Source organism: Anas acuta, chromosome 28, assembly GCF_963932015.1.
Source record: "Anas acuta chromosome 28, bAnaAcu1.1, whole genome shotgun sequence".
Taxonomy (NCBI): Eukaryota; Metazoa; Chordata; class Aves; order Anseriformes; family Anatidae; genus Anas; species Anas acuta.
In genome coordinates, this window is record NC_089006.1 from 267,501 (window position 1) to 287,510 (window position 20,010).

A 20,010-nucleotide genomic window follows, 5' to 3' on the forward strand; every position below is an offset into this window, starting at 1 on the left:
TTACCTAACCCTAACCCTAACCCTAACACTAACCCTAACCCTAAACAACCCTAAACCTAACCCGAACCCTAACCCTAACCCTAACCCTAGCCCTAGCCCTAGCCCTAACCCGAACCCTAACCCTAACACTAACCCTAAACCGGATCTAACCCTAACCCTAACCCTAACCCTAACCCTAACCCTAACCCTAACCCTAACCCTAACCCTAACCCTAACCCTAACCCTAACCCTAACCCTAACTCTAACCCGGATCTAACCCTAACACTAACCCCCTAACCCTAACCCCAACCCTAACCCTAAACCTAATCCTAACCCTAGCCCTAACCCTAACCCTAACCCTAACCCTAACCCTTACCCTAAACCTAATCCTAACCCTAGCCCTAAACCTAACCCTAACCCTAACCCTAACCCTAAACCGGATCTAACCCTAACCCTAACCCTAACCCTAACCCTAACCCTAACCCTAACCCTGACCCTAACCCTAACCCTAACCCTAAACCGGATCAAACCCTAACCCTAACCCTAACCCTAAACCTAACCCTAACACTAACCCTAACCCTAACCCTAACCCTAATCCTAACCCTAACCCTAACCCTAACCCTAACCCTAGCCCTAAACCTAAACCTAACCCTAACCCTAACCCTAAACCGGATCTAACCCTAACCCTAACCCTAACCCTAACCCTAACCCTAACCCTAACCCTAACCCTAACCCTAACCCTAACCCTAACCCTAACCCTAACCATAACCCGGATCTAACCCTAACACTAACCCGCTAACCCTAACCCTAACCCTAACCCTAACCGGATCTAACCCTAACCCTAACCCTAATCCTAACCCTAACCCTAACCCTAACCCTAACCCTAACCCTAACACTAACCCTAACCCTAACCGTAACCCTAACCCTAACCCTAACCCTAACCCTAACCTAAACCTAACCCTAACCCTAACACTAACCCTAACCCTAAACAACCCTAAACCTAACCCTAACCCTAACCCAATCCCTAACCCTAGCCCTAGCCCTAGCCCTAACGCTAACGCTAACCCTAACCCTAACCCTAACCCTAACCCTAACCCTAACCCTAACCCTAACCCTAATCCCAACCCCAACCCCAACCCTAACCCCCTAACCCTAACGGATCTTACCCTAACCCTCTAACCTTAACCCCCCAACCCCCCAAACCCAACCACCCAACCCTAACCCCCTAACCCTAACCCCCGACACCCCAACCCTAATCCCCTAACCCTAACGGATCTAACCCTAACCCTAACACTCTAACCCTAACACCCAACCCCCTAACCCACCAACCCTGACCCCCGACCCCACAACCTTAACCCCCGACTCGCCAACCCTAACCCCCTAACCCTAAATCCCAACCCCCTAACCCCACAACCCTAACCCCCGACCCCCCACCCCTAACCCCCTAACCCTAACGGATCTAACACTAACCCTCTAACCCGAACCCCCCAAGCCCCTAACCCCCAACCCAAAACGCTAAACATAACCCTAGTCAGCATCGAAGACGAGTGAAAAATCAGGCCCCAGGAAATGCGTTGCGAGCCCTTTTCACCCATCCAAAAGTGCCCCCAAAGGAAGGCTTTGGGTACAAATGAACTCCCCAGGGGAGCCTTTACGCAGCCCCACATGCAACTGGACCCTCCGGGTTCGCTGTTCCTGAGCAAACCTAAACGTAGCCCTAGCCGTCATCGGAGACGACTGAAAAATCAGGCCCCAGGAAATGCGTTGCGAGCCCTTTTCGCCCATCCAAAAGTGCCCCCAAAGGAAGGCTTTGGGTACAAGAGAACTCCCCAGGGGAGCCTTTACGCAGCCCCACATGCAACTGGACCCTCCGGGTTCGCTGTTCCTGAGCAAACCTAAACGTAGCCCTAGCCGTCATCGGAGACGACTGAAAAATCAGGCCCCAGGAAATGCGTTGCGAGCCCCTTTGGACCATCCAAAAGTGCCCCCAAAGGAAGGCTTTGGGTACAAGTGAACTCCCCAGGGGAGCCTTTACGCAGCCCCACATGCAACTGGACCCTCCGGGTTCGCTGTTTCTGAGCATCCCTAAACATAGCCCTAGCCGTCATCGTAGATGAGTGAAAAATCAGGCCCCAGGAAATGCGTTGCGAGCCCTTTTCGCCCATCCAAAAGTGCCCCCAAAGGAAGGCTTTGGGTACAAGTGAACTCCCCAGGGGAGCCTTTACGCAGCCCCACATGCAACTGGACCCTCCGGGTTCGCTGTTCCCGAGAAAACCCCAAACATAGCCCTAGCCGGCATCAAAGACGACTGAAAAATCAGGCCCCAGGAAATGCGTTGCGAGCCCTTTTCGCCCATCCAAAAGTGCCCCCAAAGGAAGGCTTTGGGTACAAGAGAACTCCCCAGGGGAGCCTTTACGCAGCCCCACATGCAACTGGACCCTCCGGGTTCGCTGTTTCCGAGCATCCCTAAACATAGCCCTAGCCGGCATCGAAGACGACTGAAAAATCAGGCCTCAGGAAATGCGTTGCGAGCCCTTTTCGCCCATCCAAAAGTGCCCCCAAAGGAAGGCTTTGGGTACAAGAGAACTCCCCAGGGGAGCCTTTACGCAGCCCCACATGCAACTGGACCCTCCGGGTTCGCTGTTCCTGAGCAAACCTAAACGTAGCCCTAGCCGTCATCGGAGACGACTGAAAATTCAGGCCCCAGGAAATGCGTTGCGAGCCCCTTTGGACCATCCAAAAGTGCCCCCAAAGGAAGGCTTTGGGTACAAGAGAACTCCCCAGGGGAGCCTTTACGCAGACCCACATGCAACTGGACCCTCCGGGTTCGCTGTTTCCGAGCATCCCTAAACATAGACCGAGACGGCATCGAAGACGACTGAAAAATCAGGCCCCAGGAAATGTGTTCCGAGCCCTTTTCGCCCATCCAAAAGTGCCCCCAAAGGAAGGCTTTGGGTACAAGAGAACTCCCCAGGGGAGCCTTTACGCAGACCCACATGCAACTGGACCCTCCGGGTTCGCTGTTTCCGAGCATCCCTAAACATAGCCCTAGTCGGCATCGAAGACGACTGAAAAATCAGGCCTCAGGAAATGCGTTGCGAGCCCTTTTCGCCCATCCAAAAGTGCCCCCAAAGGAAGGCTTTGGGTACAAGAGAACTCCCCAGGGGAGCCTTTACGCAGCCCCACATGCAACTGGACCCTCCGGGTTCGCTGTTCCTGAGCAAACCTAAACGTAGCCCTAGCCGGCATCGTAGATGAGTGAAAAATCAGGCCCCAGGAAATGCGTTGCGAGCCCCTTTGGACCATCCAAAAGTGCCCCCAAAGGAAGGCTTTGGGTACAAGAGAACTCCCCAGGGGAGCCTTTACGCAGCCCCACATGCAACTGGACCCTCCGGGTTCGCTGTTCCTGAGCAAACCTAAACGTAGCCCTAGCCGGCATCGGAGACGACTGAAAAATCAGGCCCCAGGAAATGCGTTGCGAGCCCCTTTGGACCATCCAAAAGTGCCCCCAAAGGAAGGCTTTGGGTACAAGTGAACTCCCCAGGGGAGCCTTTACGCAGCCCCACATGCAACTGGACCCTCCGGGTTCGCTGTTCCTGAGCATCCCTAAACGTAGCCCTAGCCGGCATCGAAGACGACTGAAAAATCAGGCCCCAGGAAATGCGTTCCGAGCCCTTTTTGCCCATCCAAAAGTGCCCCCAAAGGAAGGCTTTGGGTACAAGAGAACTCCCCAGGGGAGCCTTTACGCAGCCCCACATGCAACTGGACCCTCCGGGTTCGCTGTTCCTGAGCAAACCTAAACGTAGCCCTAGCCGGCATCGGAGACGACTGAAAAATCAGGCCCCAGGAAATGCGTTGCGAGCCCCTTTGGACCATCCAAAAGTGCCCCCAAAGGAAGGCTTTGGGTACAAGAGAACTCCCCAGGGGAGCCTTTACGCAGCCCCACATGCAACTGGACCCTCCGGGTTCGCTGTTTCCGAGCATCCCTAAACATAGCCCTAGCCGGCATGGGAAAAGACTGAAAAATCAGGCCTCAGGAAATGCGTTGCGAGCCCCTTTGGACCATCCAAAAGTGCCCCCAAAGGAAGGCTTTGGGTACAAGAGAACTCCCCAGGGGAGCCTTTACGCAGCCCCACATGCAACTGGACCCTCCGGGTTCGCTGTTTCTGAGCATCCCTAAACGTAGCCCTAGCCGGCATCGAAGATGACTGAAAAATCAGGCCCCAGGAAATGCGTTCCGAGCCCTTTTTGCCCATCCAAAAGTGCCCCCAAAGGAAGGCTTTGGGTACAAGAGAACTCCCCAGGGGAGCCTTTACGCAGCCCCACATGCAACTGGACTCTCCGGGTTCGCTGTTTCCGAGCATCCCTAAACATAGCCCTAGCCGGCATGGGAGAAGACTGAAAAATCAGGCCTCAGGAAATGCGTTGCGAGCCCTTTTCGCCCATCCAAAAGTGCCCCCAAAGGAAGGCTTTGGGTACAAGAGAACTCCCCAGGGGAGCCTTTACGCAGCCCCACATGCAACTGGACCCTCCGGGTTCGCTGTTCCTGAGCAAACCTAAACGTAGCCCTAGCCGGCATCGTAGATGAGTGAAAAATCAGGCCCCAGGAAATGCGTTGCGAACCCCTTTGGACCATCCAAAAGTGCCCCCAAAGGAAGGCTTTGGGTACAAGAGAACTCCCCAGGGGAGCCTTTACGCAGCCCCACATGCAACTGGACCCTCCGGGTTCGCTGTTCCTGAGCAAACCTAAACGTAGCCCTAGTCGTCTACGGAGACGACTGAAAAATCAGGCCCCAGGAAATGCGTTGCGAGCCCCTTTGGACCATCCAAAAGTGCCCCCAAAGGAAGGCTTTGGGTACAAGAGAACTCCCCAGGGGAGCCTTTACGCAGCCCCACATGCAACTGGACCCTCCGGGTTCGCTGTTCCTGAGCAAACCTAAACGTAGCCCTAGCCGTCATCGTAGACGAGTGAAAAATCAGGCCCCAGGAAATGCGTTGCGAGCCCTTTTCGCCCATCCAAAAGTGCCCCCAAAGGAAGGCTTTGGGTACAAGTGAACTCCCCAGGGGAGCCTTTACGCAGCCCCACATGCAACTGGACCCTCCGGGTTCGCTGTTCCTGAGCAAACCTAAACGTAGCCCTAGCCGTCAACGGAGACGACTGAAAAATCAGGCCCCAGGAAATGCGTTGCGAGCCCCTTTGGACCATCCAAAAGTGCCCCCAAAGGAAGGCTTTGGGTACAAGAGAACTCCCCAGGGGAGCCTTTACGCAGCCCCACATGCAACTGGACCCTCCGGGTTCGCTGTTTCCGAGCATCCCTAAACGTAGCCCTAGCCGGCATCGAAGACGACTGAAAAATCAGGCCCCAGGAAATGCATTGCGAGCCCTTTTTGCCCATCCAAAAGTGCCCCCAAAGGAAGGCTTTGGGTACAAGAGAACTCCCCAGGGGAGCCTTTACGCAGCCCCACATGCAACTGGACCCTCCGGGTTCGCTGTTTCCGAGCATCCCTAAACATAGCCCTAGCCGGCATCGAAGACGAGTGAAAAATCAGGCCCCAGGAAATGCGCTCCGAGGCCCTTTTCGCCCATCCAAAAGTGCCCCCAAAGGAAGGCTTTGGGTACAAGAGAACTCCCCAGGGGAGCCTTTACGCAGCCCCACATGCAACTGGACCCTCCGGGTTCGCTGTTTCCGAGCATCCCTAAACATAGCACTAGTCGGCATCGAAGACGACTGAAAAATCAGGCCTCAGGAAATGCGTTGCGAACCCCTTTGGACCATCCAAAAATGCCCCCAAAGGAAGGCTTTGGGTACAAGAGAACTCCCCAGGGGAGCCTTTACGCAGCCCCACATGCAACTGGACCCTCCGGGTTCGCTGTTTCCGAGCATCCCTAAACATAGCCCTAGCCAGCATCGAAGACGACTGAAAAATCAGGCCTCAGGAAATGCGTTCCGAGCCCTTTTCGCCCATGCAAAAGTGCCCCCAAAGGAAGGCTTTGGGTACAAGAGAACTCCCCAGGGGAGCCTTTACGCAGCCCCACATGCAACTGGACCCTCCGGGTTCGCTGTTCCTGAGCAAACCTAAACGTAACCCTAGCCGTCATCGTAGATGAGTGAAAAATCAGGCCCCAGGAAATGCGTTGCGAGCCCTTTTCGCCCATCCAAAAGTGCCCCCAAAGGAAGGCTTTGGGTACAAGAGAACTCCCCAGGGGAGCCTTTACGCAGCCCCACATGCAACTGGACCCTCCGGGTTCGCTGTTCCTGAGCAAACCTAAACGTAGCCCTAGCCGTCATCGGAGACGACTGAAAAATCAGGCCCCAGGAAATGCGTTGCGAGCCCCTTTGGACCATCCAAAAGTGCCCCCAAAGGAAGGCTTTGGGTACAAGTGAACTCCCCAGGGGAGCCTTTACGCAGCCCCAGATGCAACTGGACCCTCCGGGTTCGCTGTTTCCGAGCATCCCTAAACGTAGCCCTAGCCGGCATCGAAGACGACTGAAAAATCAGGCCCCAGGAAATGCGTTGCGAGCCCTTTTTGCCCATCCAAAAGTGCCCCCAAAGGAAGGCTTTGGGTACAAGAGAACTCCCCAGGGGAGCCTTTACGCAGCCCCACATGCAACTGGACCCTCCGGGTTCGCTGTTCCTGAGCAAACCTAAACGTAGCCCTAGTCGTCTACGGAGACGACTGAAAAATCAGGCCCCAGGAAATGCGTTGCGAGCCCCTTTGGACCATCCAAAAGTGCCCCCAAAGGAAGGCTTTGGGTACAAGAGAACTCCCCAGGGGAGCCTTTACGCAGCCCCACATGCAACTGGACCCTCCGGGTTCGCTGTTCCTGAGCAAACCTAAACGTAGCCCTAGCCTTCATCGTAGATGAGTGAAAAATCAGGCCCCAGGAAATGCGTTGCGAGCCCTTTTCGCCCATCCAAAAGTGCCCCCAAAGGAAGGCTTTGGGTACAAGTGAACTCCCCAGGGGAGCCTTTACGCAGCCCCACATGCAACTGGACCCTCCGGGTTCGCTGTTCCTGAGCAAACCTAAACGTAGCCCTAGCTGTCAACGGAGACGACTGAAAAATCAGGCCCCAGGAAATGCGTTGCGAGCCCCTTTGGACCATCCAAAAGTGCCCCCAAAGGAAGGCTTTGGGTACAAGAGAACTCCCCAGGGGAGCCTTTACGCAGCCCCACATGCAACTGGACGCTCCGGGTTCGCTGTTTCCGAGCATCCCTAAACGTAGCCCTAGCCGGCATCGAAGACGACTGAAAAATCAGGCCCCAGGAAATGCGTTGCGAGCCCCTTTGGACCATCCAAAAGTGCCCCTAAAGGAAGGCTTTGAGTACAAGAGAACTCCCCAGGGGAGCCTTTACGCAGCCCCACATGCAACTGGACCCTCCGGGTTCGCTGTTCCTGAGCAAACCTAAACGTAGCCCTAGCCGTCATCGTAGATGAGTGAAAAATCAGGCCCCAGGAAATGCGTTGCGAGCCCCTTTGGACCATCCAAAAGTGCCCCCAAAGGAAGGCTTTGGGTACAAGAGAACTCCCCAGGGGAGCCTTTACGCAGCCCCACATGCAACTGGACCCTCCGGGTTCGCTGTTTCCGAGCATCCCTAAACATAGCCCTAGTCGGCATCGAAGACGACTGAAAAATCAGGCCTCAGGAAATGCGTTGCGAGCCCCTTTGGACCATCCAAAAGTGCCCCCAAAGGAAGGCTTTGGGTACAAGAGAACTCCCCAGGGGAGCCTTTACGCAGCCCCACATGCAACTGGACCCTCTGGGTTCGCTGTTCCTGAGCAAACCTAAACGTAGCCCTAGCCGTCAACGGAGACGACTGAAAAATCAGGCCCCAGGAAATGCGTTGCGAGCCCCTTTGGACCATCCAAAAGTGCCCCAAAGGAAGGCTTTGGGTACAAGTGAACTCCCCAGGGGAGCCTTTACGCAGCCCCACATGCAACTGGACCCTCCGGGTTCGCTGTTCCTGAGCAAACCTAAACGTAGCCCTAGCCGTCATCGGAGACGACTGAAAAATCAGGCCCCAGGAAATGCGTTGCGAGCCCCTTTGGACCATCCAAAAGTGCCCCCAAAGGAAGGCTTTGGGTACAAGTGAACTCCCCAGGGGAGCCTTTACGCAGCCCCACATGCAACTGGACCCTCCGGGTTCGCTGTTTCCGAGCATCCCTAAACATAACCCTAGAAGTCATCGGAGACGACTGAAAAATCAGGCCCCAGGAAATGCGTTGCGAGCCCCTTTGGACCATCCAAAAGTGCCCCCAAAGGAAGGCTTTGGGTACAAGAGAACTCCCCAGGGGAGCCTTTACGCAGCCCCACATGCAACTGGACCCTCCGGGTTCGCTGTTCCTGAGCAAACCTAAACGTAGCCCTAGCCGTCATCGTAGATGAGTGAAAAATCAGGCCCCAGGAAATGCGTTGCGAGCCCCTTTGGACCATCCAAAAGTGCCCCCAAAGGAAGGCTTTGGGTACAAGAGAACTCCCCAGGGGAGCCTTTACGCAGCCCCACATGCAACTGGACCCTCCGGGTTCGCTGTTCCTGAGCAAACCTAAACGTAGCCCTAGCCGTCATCGGAGACGACTGAAAAATCAGGCCCCAGGAAATGCGTTGCGAGCCCCTTTGGACCATCCAAAAGGGCCCCCAAAGGAAGGCTTTGGGTACAAGTGAACTCCCCAGGGGAGCCTTTACGCAGCCCCACATGCAACTGGACCCTCCGGGTTCGCTGTTTCCGAGCATCCCTAAACGTACCCCTAGTCGGCATCGAAGACGACTGAAAAATCAGGCCCCAGGAAATGCATTGCGAGCCCTTGTTGCCCATCCAAAAGTGCCCCCAAAGGAAGGCTTTGGGTACAAGAGAACTCCCCAGGGGAGCCTTTACGCAGCCCCACATGCAATTGGACCCTCCTGGTTCGCTGTTTCCGACCATCCCTAAACATAGCCCTAGCCGGCATCGAAGACGAGTGAAAAATCAGGCCCCAGGAAATGCGTTGCGAGCCCCTTTTTGCCCATCAAAAAGTGCCCCCAAAGGAAGGCTTTGGGTACAAGAGAACTCCCCAGGGGAGCCTTTACACAGCCCCACATGCAACTGGACCCTCCGGGTTCGCTGTTTCCGAGCATCCCTAAACATAGCCCTAGTCGGCATCGAAGACGACTGAAAAATCAGGCCTCAGGAAATGCGTTGCGAGCCCTTTTCGCCCATCCAAAAGTGCCCCCAAAGGAAGGCTTTGGGTACAAGAGAACTCCCCAGGGGAGCCTTTACGCAGCCCCACATGCAACTGGACCCTCCGGGTTCGCTGTTCCTGAGCAAACCTAAACGTAGCCCTAGCCGTCAACGGAGACGACTGAAAAATCAGGCCCCAGGAAATGCGTTGCGAGCCCCTTTGGACCATCCAAAAGTGCCCCCAAAGGAAGGCTTTGGGTACAAGTGAACTCCCCAGGGGAGCCTTTACGCAGCCCCACATGCAACTGGACCCTCCGGGTTCGCTGTTTCCGACCATTCCTAAACGTAGCCCTAGCCGGCATCGAAGACGACTGAAAAATCAGGCCCCAGGAAATGCGTTGCGAGCCCTTTTTGCCCATCCAAAAGTGCCCCCAAAGGAAGGCTTTGGGTACAAGAGAACTCCCCAGGGGAGCCTTTACGCAGCCCCACTCGCAACTGGACCCTCCTGGTTCGCTGTTTCCGAGCATCCCTAAACGTAGCCCTAGTCGGCATCGAAGACGACTGAAAAATCAGGCCCCAGGAAATGCGTTGCGAGCCCTTTTCGCCCATCCAAAAGTGCCCCCAAAGGAAGGCTTTGGGTACAAGAGAACTCCCCAGGGGAGCCTTTACGCAGCCCCACATGCAACTGGACCCTCCGGGTTCGCTGTTCCTGAGCAAACCTAAACGTAGCCCTAGCCATCATCGGAGACGACTGAAAAATCAGGCCCCAGGAAATGCGTTGCGAGCCCCTTTGGACCATCCAAAAGTGCCCCCAAAGGAAGGCTTTGGGTAAAAGAGAACTCCCCAGGGGAGCCTTTACGCAGCCCCACATGCAACTGGACCCTCCGGGTTCGCTGTTTCCGAGCATCCCTAAACGTAGCCCTAGCCGGCATCGAAGACGACTGAAAAATCAGGCCCCAGGAAATGCGTTGCGAGCCCTTTTTGCCCATCCAAAAGTGCCCCCAAAGGAAGGCTTTGGGTACAAGAGAACTCCCCAGGGGAGCCTTTACGCAGCCCCACATGCAACTGGACCCTCTGGGTTCGCTGTTCCTGAGCAAACCTAAACGTAGCCCTAGACGTCATCGGAGATGACTGAAAAATCAGGCCCCAGGAAATGCGTTGCGAGCCCCTTTGGACCATCCAAAAGTGCCCCCAAAGGAAGGCTTTGGGTACAAGTGAACTCCCCAGGGGAGCCTTTACGCAGCCCCACATGCAACTGGACCCTCCGGGTTCGCTGTTTACGAGCATCCCTAAACGTAGCCCTAGCCGGCATCGAAGACGAGTGAAAAATCAGGCCCCAGGAAATGCGTTCCGAGCCCTTTTTGCCCATCCAAAAGTGCCCCCAAAGGAAGGCTTTGGGTACAAGAGAACTCCCCAGGGGAGCCTTTACGCAGCCCCACATGCAACTGGACCCTCCGGGTTCGCTGTTCCTGAGCAAACCTAAACGTAGCCCTAGCCGTCATCGGAGACGACTGAAAAATCAGGCCCCAGGAAATGCGTTGCGAGCCCCTTTGGACCATCCAAAAGTGTCCCCAAAGGAAGGCTTTGGGTACAAGTGAACTCCCCAGGGGAGCCTTTACGCAGCCCCACATGCAACTGGACCCTCCGGGTTCGCTGTTTCCAAGCATCCCTAAACATAGCCCTAGCCGGCATCGAAGACGAGTGAAAAATCAGGCCCCCGGAAATGCGTTGCGAACCCCTTTGGACCATCCAAAAGTGCCCCCAAAGGAAGGCTTTGGGTACAAGAGAACTCCCCAGGGGAGCCTTTACGCAGCCCCACATGCAACTGGACCCTCCGGGTTCGCTGTTTCCGAGCATCCCTAAACGTAGCCCTAGCCGGCATCGAAGACGACTGAAAAATCAGGCCCCAGGAAATGCGCTCCGAGCCCTTTTTGCCCATCCAAAAGTGCCCCCAAAGGAAGGCTTTGGGTACAAGTGAACTCCCCAGGGGAGCCTTTACGCAGCCCCACATGCAACTGGACCCTCCGGGTTCGCTGTTCCTGAGCAAACCTAAACGTAGCCCTAGCCGTCAACGGAGACGACTGAAAAATCAGGCCCCAGGAAATGCGTTGCGAGCCCCTTTGGACCATCCAAAAGTGCCCCCAAAGGAAGGCTTTGGGTACAAGTGAACTCCCCAGGGGAGCCTTTACGCAGCCCCACATGCAACTGGACCCTCCGGGTTCGCTGTTTCCGACCATTCCTAAACGTAGCCCTAGCCGGCATCGAAGACGACTGAAAAATCAGGCCCCAGGAAATGCGTTCCGAGCCCTTTTTCCCATCCAAAAGTGCCCCCAAAGGAAGGCTTTGGGTAAAAGAGAACTCCCCAGGGGAGCCTTTACGCAGCCCCACATGCAACTGGACCCTCCGGGTTCGCTGTTTCCGAGCATCCCTAAACGTAGCCCTAGCCGGCATCGAAGACGACTGAAAAATCAGGCCCCAGGAAATGCGCTCCGAGCCCTTTTCGCCCATCCAAAAGTGCCCCCAAAGGAAGGCTTTGGGTACAAGAGAACTCCCCAGGGGAGCCTTTACGCAGCCCCACATGCAACTGGACCCTCCGGGTTCGCTGTTCCTGAGCAAACCTAAACGTAGCCCTAGCCGTCATCGGAGACGACTGAAAAATCAGGCCCCAGGAAATGCGTTGCGAGCCCCTTTGGACCATCCAAAAGTGCCCCCAAAGGAAGGCTTTGGGTACAAGAGAACTCCCCAGGGGAGCCTTTACGCAGCCCCACATGCAACTGGACCCTCCGGGTTCGCTGTTTCCGAGCATCCCTAAACATAGCCCTAGTCGGCATCGAAGACGACTGAAAAATCAGGCCTCAGGAAATGCGTTGCGAGCCCTTTTCGCCCATCCAAAAGTGCCCCCAAAGGAAGGCTTTGGGTACAAGAGAACTCCCCAGGGGAGCCTTTACGCAGCCCCACATGCAACTGGACCCTCTGGGTTCGCTGTTCCTGAGCAAACCTAAACGTAGCCCTAGCCGTCAACGGAGACGACTGAAAAATCAGGCCCCAGGAAATGCGTTGCGAGCCCCTTTGGACCATCCAAAAGTGCCCCCAAAGGAAGGCTTTGGGTACAAGAGAACTCCCCAGGGGAGCCTTTACGCAGCCCCACATGCAACTGGACCCTCCGGGTTCGCTGTTTCCGAGCATCCCTAAACGTAGCCCTAGCCGGCATCGAAGACGACTGAAAAATCAGGCCCCAGGAAATGCGTTGCGAGCCCTTTTCGCCCATCCAAAAGTGCCCCCAAAGGAAGGCTTTGGGTACAAGAGAACTCCCCAGGGGAGCCTTTACGCAGCCCCACATGCAACTGGACCCTCCGGGTTCGCTGTTCCTGAGCAAACCTAAACGTACCCTAGCCGGCATCGAAGACGACTGAAAAATCAGGCCCCAGGAAATGCGTTCCGAGCCCTTTTTGCCCATCCAAAAGTGCCCCCAAAGGAAGGCTTTGGGTACAAGAGAACTCCCCAGGGGAGCCTTTACGCAGGCCCACATGCAACTGGACCCTCCGGGTTCGCTGTTCCTGAGCAAACCTAAACGTAGCCCTAGCCGTCATCGGAGACGACTGAAAAATCAGGCCCCAGGAAATGCGTTGCGAGCCCCTTTGGACCATCCAAAAGTGCCCCCAAAGGAAGGCTTTGGGTACAAGTGAACTCCCCAGGGGAGCCTTTACGCAGCCCCACATGCAACTGGACCCTCCGGGTTCGCTGTTTCCGAGCATCCCTAAACGTAGCCCTAGCCGGCATCGAAGACGACTGAAAAATCAGGCCCCAGGAAATGCGTTGCGAACCCCTTTGGACCATCCAAAAGTGCCCCCAAAGGAAGGCTTTGGGTACAAGTGAACTCCCCAGGGGAGCCTTTACGCAGCCCCACATGCAACTGGACCCTCCGGGTTCGCTGTTTCCGAGCATCCCTAAACGTACCCCTAGTCGGCATCGAAGACGACTGAAAAATCAGGCCCCAGGAAATGCATTGCGAGCCCTTGTTGCCCATCCAAAAGTGCCCCCAAAGGAAGGCTTTGGGTACAAGAGAACTCCCCAGGGGAGCCTTTACGCAGCCCCACATGCAATTGGACCCTCCGGGTTCGCTGTTTCCGACCATCCCTAAACATAGCCCTAGCCAGCATCGAAGACGAGTGAAAAATCAGGCCCCAGGAAATGCGTTGCGAGCCCCTTTTTGCCCATCCAAAAGTGCCCCCAAAGGAAGGCTTTGGGTACAAGAGAACTCCCCAGGGGAGCCTTTACGCAGCCCCACATGCAACTGGACCCTCCGGGTTCGCTGTTTCCGAGCATCCCTAAACATAGCCCTAGTCGGCATCGAAGACGACTGAAAAATCAGGCCTCAGGAAATGCGTTGCGAGCCCTTTTCGCCCATCCAAAAGTGCCCCCAAAGGAAGGCTTTGGGTACAAGAGAACTCCCCAGGGGAGCCTTTACGCAGCCCCACATGCAACTGGACCCTCCGGGTTCGCTGTTCCTGAGCAAACCTAAACGTAGCCCTAGCCGTCAACGGAGACGACTGAAAAATCAGGCCCCAGGAAATGCGTTGCGAGCCCCTTTGGACCATCCAAAAGTGCCCCCAAAGGAAGGCTTTGGGTACAAGTGAACTCCCCAGGGGAGCCTTTACGCAGCCCCACATGCAACTGGACCCTCCGGGTTCGCTGTTTCCGACCATTCCTAAACGTAGCCCTAGCCGGCATCGAAGACGACTGAAAAATCAGGCCCCAGGAAATGCGTTCCGAGCCCTTTTTGCCCATCCAAAAGTGCCCCCAAAGGAAGGCTTTGGGTACAAGAGAACTCCCCAGGGGAGCCTTTACGCAGCCCCACTCGCAACTGGACCCTCCTGGTTCGCTGTTTCCGAGCATCCCTAAACGTAGCCCTAGCCGGCATCGAAGACGACTGAAAAATCAGGCCCCAGGAAATGCGTTGCGAGCCCTTTTTGCCCATCCAAAAGTGCCCCCAAAGGAAGGCTTTGGGTACAAGAGAACTCCCCAGGGGAGCCTTTACGCAGCCCCACATGCAACTGGACCCTCTGGGTTCGCTGTTCCTGAGCAAACCTAAACGTAGCCCTAGCCGTCAACGGAGACGACTGAAAAATCAGGCCCCAGGAAATGCGTTGCGAGCCCCTTTGGACCATCCAAAAGTGCCCCCAAAGGAAGGCTTTGGGTACAAGAGAACTCCCCAGGGGAGCCTTTACGCAGCCCCACATGCAACTGGACCCTCCGGGTTCGCTGTTTCCGAGCATCCCTAAACGTAGCCCTAGCCGGCATCGAAGACGACTGAAAAATCAGGCCCCAGGAAATGCGTTGCGAGCCCTTTTTGCCCATCCAAAAGTGCCCCCAAAGGAAGGCTTTGGGTACAAGAGAACTCCCCAGGGGAGCCTTTACGCAGCCCCACATGCAACTGGACCCTCCGGGTTCGCTGTTCCTGAGCAAACCTAAACGTACCCTAGCCGGCATCGAAGACGACTGAAAAATCAGGCCCCAGGAAATGCGTTCCGAGCCCTTTTTGCCCATCCAAAAGTGCCCCCAAAGGAAGGCTTTGGGTACAAGAGAACTCCCCAGGGGAGCCTTTACGCAGGCCCACATGCAACTGGACCCTCCGGGTTCGCTGTTCCTGAGCAAACCTAAACGTAGCCCTAGCCGTCATCGGAGACGACTGAAAAATCAGGCCCCAGGAAATGCGTTGCGAGCCCCTTTGGACCATCCAAAAGTGCCCCCAAAGGAAGGCTTTGGGTACAAGTGAACTCCCCAGGGGAGCCTTTACGCAGCCCCACATGCAACTGGACCCTCCGGGTTCGCTGTTTCCGAGCATCCCTAAACGTAGCCCTAGCCGGCATCGAAGACGACTGAAAAATCAGGCCCCAGGAAATGCGTTGCGAACCCCTTTGGACCATCCAAAAGTGCCCCCAAAGGAAGGCTTTGGGTACAAGTGAAGTCCCCAGGGGAGCCTTTACGCAGCCCCACATGCAACTGGACCCTCCGGGTTCGCTGTTTCCGAGCATCCCTAAACGTACCCCTAGTCGGCATCGAAGACGACTGAAAAATCAGGCCCCAGGAAATGCATTGCGAGCCCTTGTTGCCCATCCAAAAGTGCCCCCAAAGGAAGGCTTTGGGTACAAGAGAACTCCCCAGGGGAGCCTTTACGCAGCCCCACATGCAATTGGACCCTCCGGGTTCGCTGTTTCCGACCATCCCTAAACATAGCCCTAGCCGGCATCGAAGACGAGTGAAAAATCAGGCCCCAGGAAATGCGTTGCGAGCCCCTTTTTGCCCATCCAAAAGTGCCCCCAAAGGAAGGCTTTGGGTACAAGAGAACTCCCCAGGGGAGCCTTTACGCAGCCCCACATGCAACTGGACCCTCCGGGTTCGCTGTTTCCGACCATTCCTAAACGTAGCCCTAGCCGGCATCGAAGACGACTGAAAAATCAGGCCCCAGGAAATGCGTTCCGAGCCCTTTTTGCCCATCCAAAAGTGCCCCCAAAGGAAGGCTTTGGGTACAAGAGAACTCCCCAGGGGAGCCTTTACGCAGCCCCACTCGCAACTGGACCCTCCTGGTTCGCTGTTTCCGAGCATCCCTAAACGTAGCCCTAGCCGGCATCGAAGACGACTGAAAAATCAGGCCCCAGGAAATGCGTTGCGAGCCCTTTTCGCCCATCCAAAAGTGCCCCCAAAGGAAGGCTTTGGGTACAAGAGAACTCCCCAGGGGAGCCTTTACGCAGCCCCACATGCAACTGGACCCTCCGGGTTCGCTGTTCCTGAGCAAACCTAAACGTAACCCTAGCCATCATCGGAGACGACTGAAAAATCAGGCCCCAGGAAATGCGTTGCGAGCCCCTTTGGACCATCCAAAAGTGCCCCCAAAGGAAGGCTTTGGGTAAAAGAGAACTCCCCAGGGGAGCCTTTACGCAGCCCCACATGCAACTGGACCCTCCGGGTTCGCTGTTTCCGAGCATCCCTAAACGTAGCCCTAGCCGGCATCGAAGACGACTGAAAAATCAGGCCCCAGGAAATGCGTTGCGAGCCCTTTTCGCCCATGCAAAAGTGCCCCCAAAGGAAGGCTTTGGGTACAAGAGAACTCCCCAGGGGAGCCTTTACGCAGCCCCACATGCAACTGGACCCTCTGGGTTCGCTGTTCCTGAGCAAACCTAAACGTAGCCCTAGACGTCATCGGAGACGACTGAAAAATCAGGCCCCAGGAAATGCGTTGCGAGCCCCTTTGGACCATCCAAAAGTGCCCCCAAAGGAAGGCTTTGGGTACAAGAGAACTCCCCAGGGGAGCCTTTACGCAGCCCCACATGCAACTGGACCCTCCGGGTTCGCTGTTTCCGAGCATCCCTAAACATAGCCCTAGCCGGCATCGAAGACCACTGAAAAATCAGGCCCCAGGAAATGCGCTCCGAGCCCTTTTTGCCCATCCAAAAGTGCCCCCAAAGGAAGGCTTTGGGTACAAGTGAACTCCCCAGGGGAGCCTTTACGCAGCCCCACATGCAACTGGACCCTCCGGGTTCGCTGTTTCCGACCATTCCTAAACGTAGCCCTAGCCGGCATCGAAGACGACTGAAAAATCAGGCCCCAGGAAATGCGTTCCGAGCCCTTTTTGCCCATCCAAAAGTGCCCCCAAAGGAAGGCTTTGGGTACAAGAGAACTCCCCAGGAGAGCCTTTACGCAGCCCCACATGCAACTGGACCCTCCGGGTTCGCTGTTTCCGAGCATCCCTAAACGTAGCCCTAGCCGGCATCGAAGACGACTGAAAAATCAGGCCCCAGGAAATGCGTTGCGAGCCCTTTTTGCCCATCCAAAAGTGCCCCCAAAGGAAGGCTTTGGGTACAAGAGAACTCCCCAGGGGAGCCTTTACGCAGCCCCACATGCAACTGGACCCTCCGGGTTCGCTGTTCCTGAGCAAACCTAAACGTAGCCCTAGCCGTCATCGGAGACGACTGAAAAATCAGGCCCCAGGAAATGCGTTGCGAGCCCCTTTGGACCATCCAAAAGTGCCCCCAAAGGAAGGCTTTGGGTACAAGTGAACTCCCCAGGGGAGCCTTTACGCAGCCCCACATGCAACTGGACCCTCCGGGTTCGCTGTTTCCGAGCATCCCTAAACATAGCCCTAGCCGGCATGGGAGAAGACTGAAAAATCAGGCCCCAGGAAATGCGTTGCGAGCCCTTTTCTCCCATCCAAAAGTGCCCCCAAAGGAAGGCTTTGGGTACAAGAGAACTCCCCAGGGGAGCCTTTACGCAGCCCCACATGCAACTGGACCCTCCGGGTTCGCTGTTCCTGAGCAAACCTAAACGTAGCCCTAGCCGTCATCGGAGACGACTGAAAAATCAGGCCCCAGGAAATGCGTTGCGAGCCCTTTTCGCCCATGCAAAAGTGCCCCCAAAGGAAGGCTTTGGGTACAAGAGAACTCCCCAGGGGAGCCTTTACGCAGCCCCACATGCAACTGGACCCTCCGGGTTCGCTGTTCCTGAGCAAACCTAAACGTAGCCCTAGCCGTCATCGGAGACGACTGAAAAATCAGGCCCCAGGAAATGCGTTGCGAGCCCTTTTCGCCCATCCAAAAGTGCCCCCAAAGGAAGGCTTTGGGTACAAGAGAACTCCCCAGGGGAGCCTTTACGCAGCCCCACATGCAACTGGACCCTCCGGGTTCGCTGTTTCCGAGCATCCCTAAACGTAGCCCTAGCCGGCATCGAAGACGACTGAAAAATCAGGCCCCAGGAAATGCATTGCGAGCCCTTTTCGCCCATGCAAAAGTGCCCCCAAAGGAAGGCTTTGGGTACAAGAGAACTCCCCAGGGGAGCCTTTACGCAGCCCCACATGCAACTGGACCCTCTGGGTTCGCTGTTCCTGAGCAAACCTAAACGTAGCCCTAGCCGTCAACGGAGACGACTGAAAAATCAGGCCCCAGGAAATGCGTTGCGAGCCCCTTTGGACCATCCAAAAGTGCCCCCAAAGGAAGGCTTTGGGTACAAGAGAACTCCCCAGGGGAGCCTTTACGCAGCCCCACATGCAACTGGACCCTCCGGGTTCGCTGTTTCCGAGCATCCCTAAACGTAGCCCTAGCCGGCATCGAAGACGACTGAAAAATCAGGCCCCAGGAAATGCGTTGCGAGCCCTTTTCGCCCATCCAAAAGTGCCCCCAAAGGAAGGCTTTGGGTACAAGAGAACTCCCCAGGGGAGCCTTTACGCAGCCCCACATGCAACTGGACCCTCCGGGTTCGCTGTTCCTGAGCAAACCTAAACGTACCCTAGCCGGCATCGAAGACGACTGAAAAATCAGGCCCCAGGAAATGCGTTCCGAGCCCTTTTTGCCCATCCAAAAGTGCCCCCAAAGGAAGGCTTTGGGTACAAGAGAACTCCCCAGGGGAGCCTTTACGCAGGCCCACATGCAACTGGACCCTCCGGGTTCGCTGTTCCTGAGCAAACCTAAACGTAGCCCTAGCCGTCATCGGAGACGACTGAAAAATCAGGCCCCAGGAAATGCGTTGCGAGCCCCTTTGGACCATCCAAAAGTGCCCCCAAAGGAAGGCTTTGGGTACAAGTGAACTCCCCAGGGGAGCCTTTACGCAGCCCCACATGCAACTGGACCCTCCGGGTTCGCTGTTTCCGAGCATCCCTAAACGTAGCCCTAGCCGGCATCGAAGACGACTGAAAAATCAGGCCCCAGGAAATGCGTTGCGAACCCCTTTGGACCATCCAAAAGTGCCCCCAAAGGAAGGCTTTGGGTACAAGTGAACTCCCCAGGTGAGCCTTTACGCAGCCCCACATGCAACTGGACCCTCCGGGTTCGCTGTTTCCGAGCATCCCTAAACGTACCCCTAGTCGGCATCGAAGACGACTGAAAAATCAGGCCCCAGGAAATGCATTGCGAGCCCTTGTTGCCCATCCAAAAGTGCCCCCAAAGGAAGGCTTTGGGTACAAGAGAACTCCCCAGGGGAGCCTTTACGCAGCCCCACATGCAATTGGACCCTCCGGGTTCGCTGTTTCCGACCATCCCTAAACATAGCCCTAGCCGGCATCGAAGACGAGTGAAAAATCAGGCCCCAGGAAATGCGTTGCGAGCCCCTTTTTGCCCATCCAAAAGTGCCCCCAAAGGAAGGCTTTGGGTACAAGAGAACTCCCCAGGGGAGCCTTTACGCAGCCCCACATGCAACTGGACCCTCCGGGTTCGCTGTTTCCGAGCATCCCTAAACATAGCCCTAGTCGGCATCGAAGACGACTGAAAAATCAGGCCTCAGGAAATGCGTTGCGAGCCCTTTTCGCCCATCCAAAAGTGCCCCCAAAGGAAGGCTTTGGGTACAAGAGAACTCCCCAGGGGAGCCTTTACGCAGCCCCACATGCAACTGGACCCTCCGGGTTCGCTGTTCCTGAGCAAACCTAAACGTAGCCCTAGCCGTCAACGGAGACGACTGAAAAATCAGGCCCCAGGAAATGCGTTGCGAGCCCCTTTGGACCATCCAAAAGTGCCCCCAAAGGAAGGCTTTGGGTACAAGTGAACTCCCCAGGGGAGCCTTTACGCAGCCCCACATGCAACTGGACCCTCCGGGTTCGCTGTTTCCGACCATTCCTAAACGTAGCCCTAGCCGGCATCGAAGACGAGTGAAAAATCAGGCCCCAGGAAATGCGTTCCGAGCCCTTTTTGCCCATCCAAAAGTGCCCCCAAAGGAAGGCTTTGGGTACAAGAGAACTCCCCAGGGGAGCCTTTACGCAGCCCCACTCGCAACTGGACCCTCCTGGTTCGCTGTTTCCGAGCATCCCTAAACGTAGCCCTAGCCGGCATCGAAGACGACTGAAAAATCAGGCCCCAGGAAATGCGTTGCGAGCCCTTTTCGCCCATCCAAA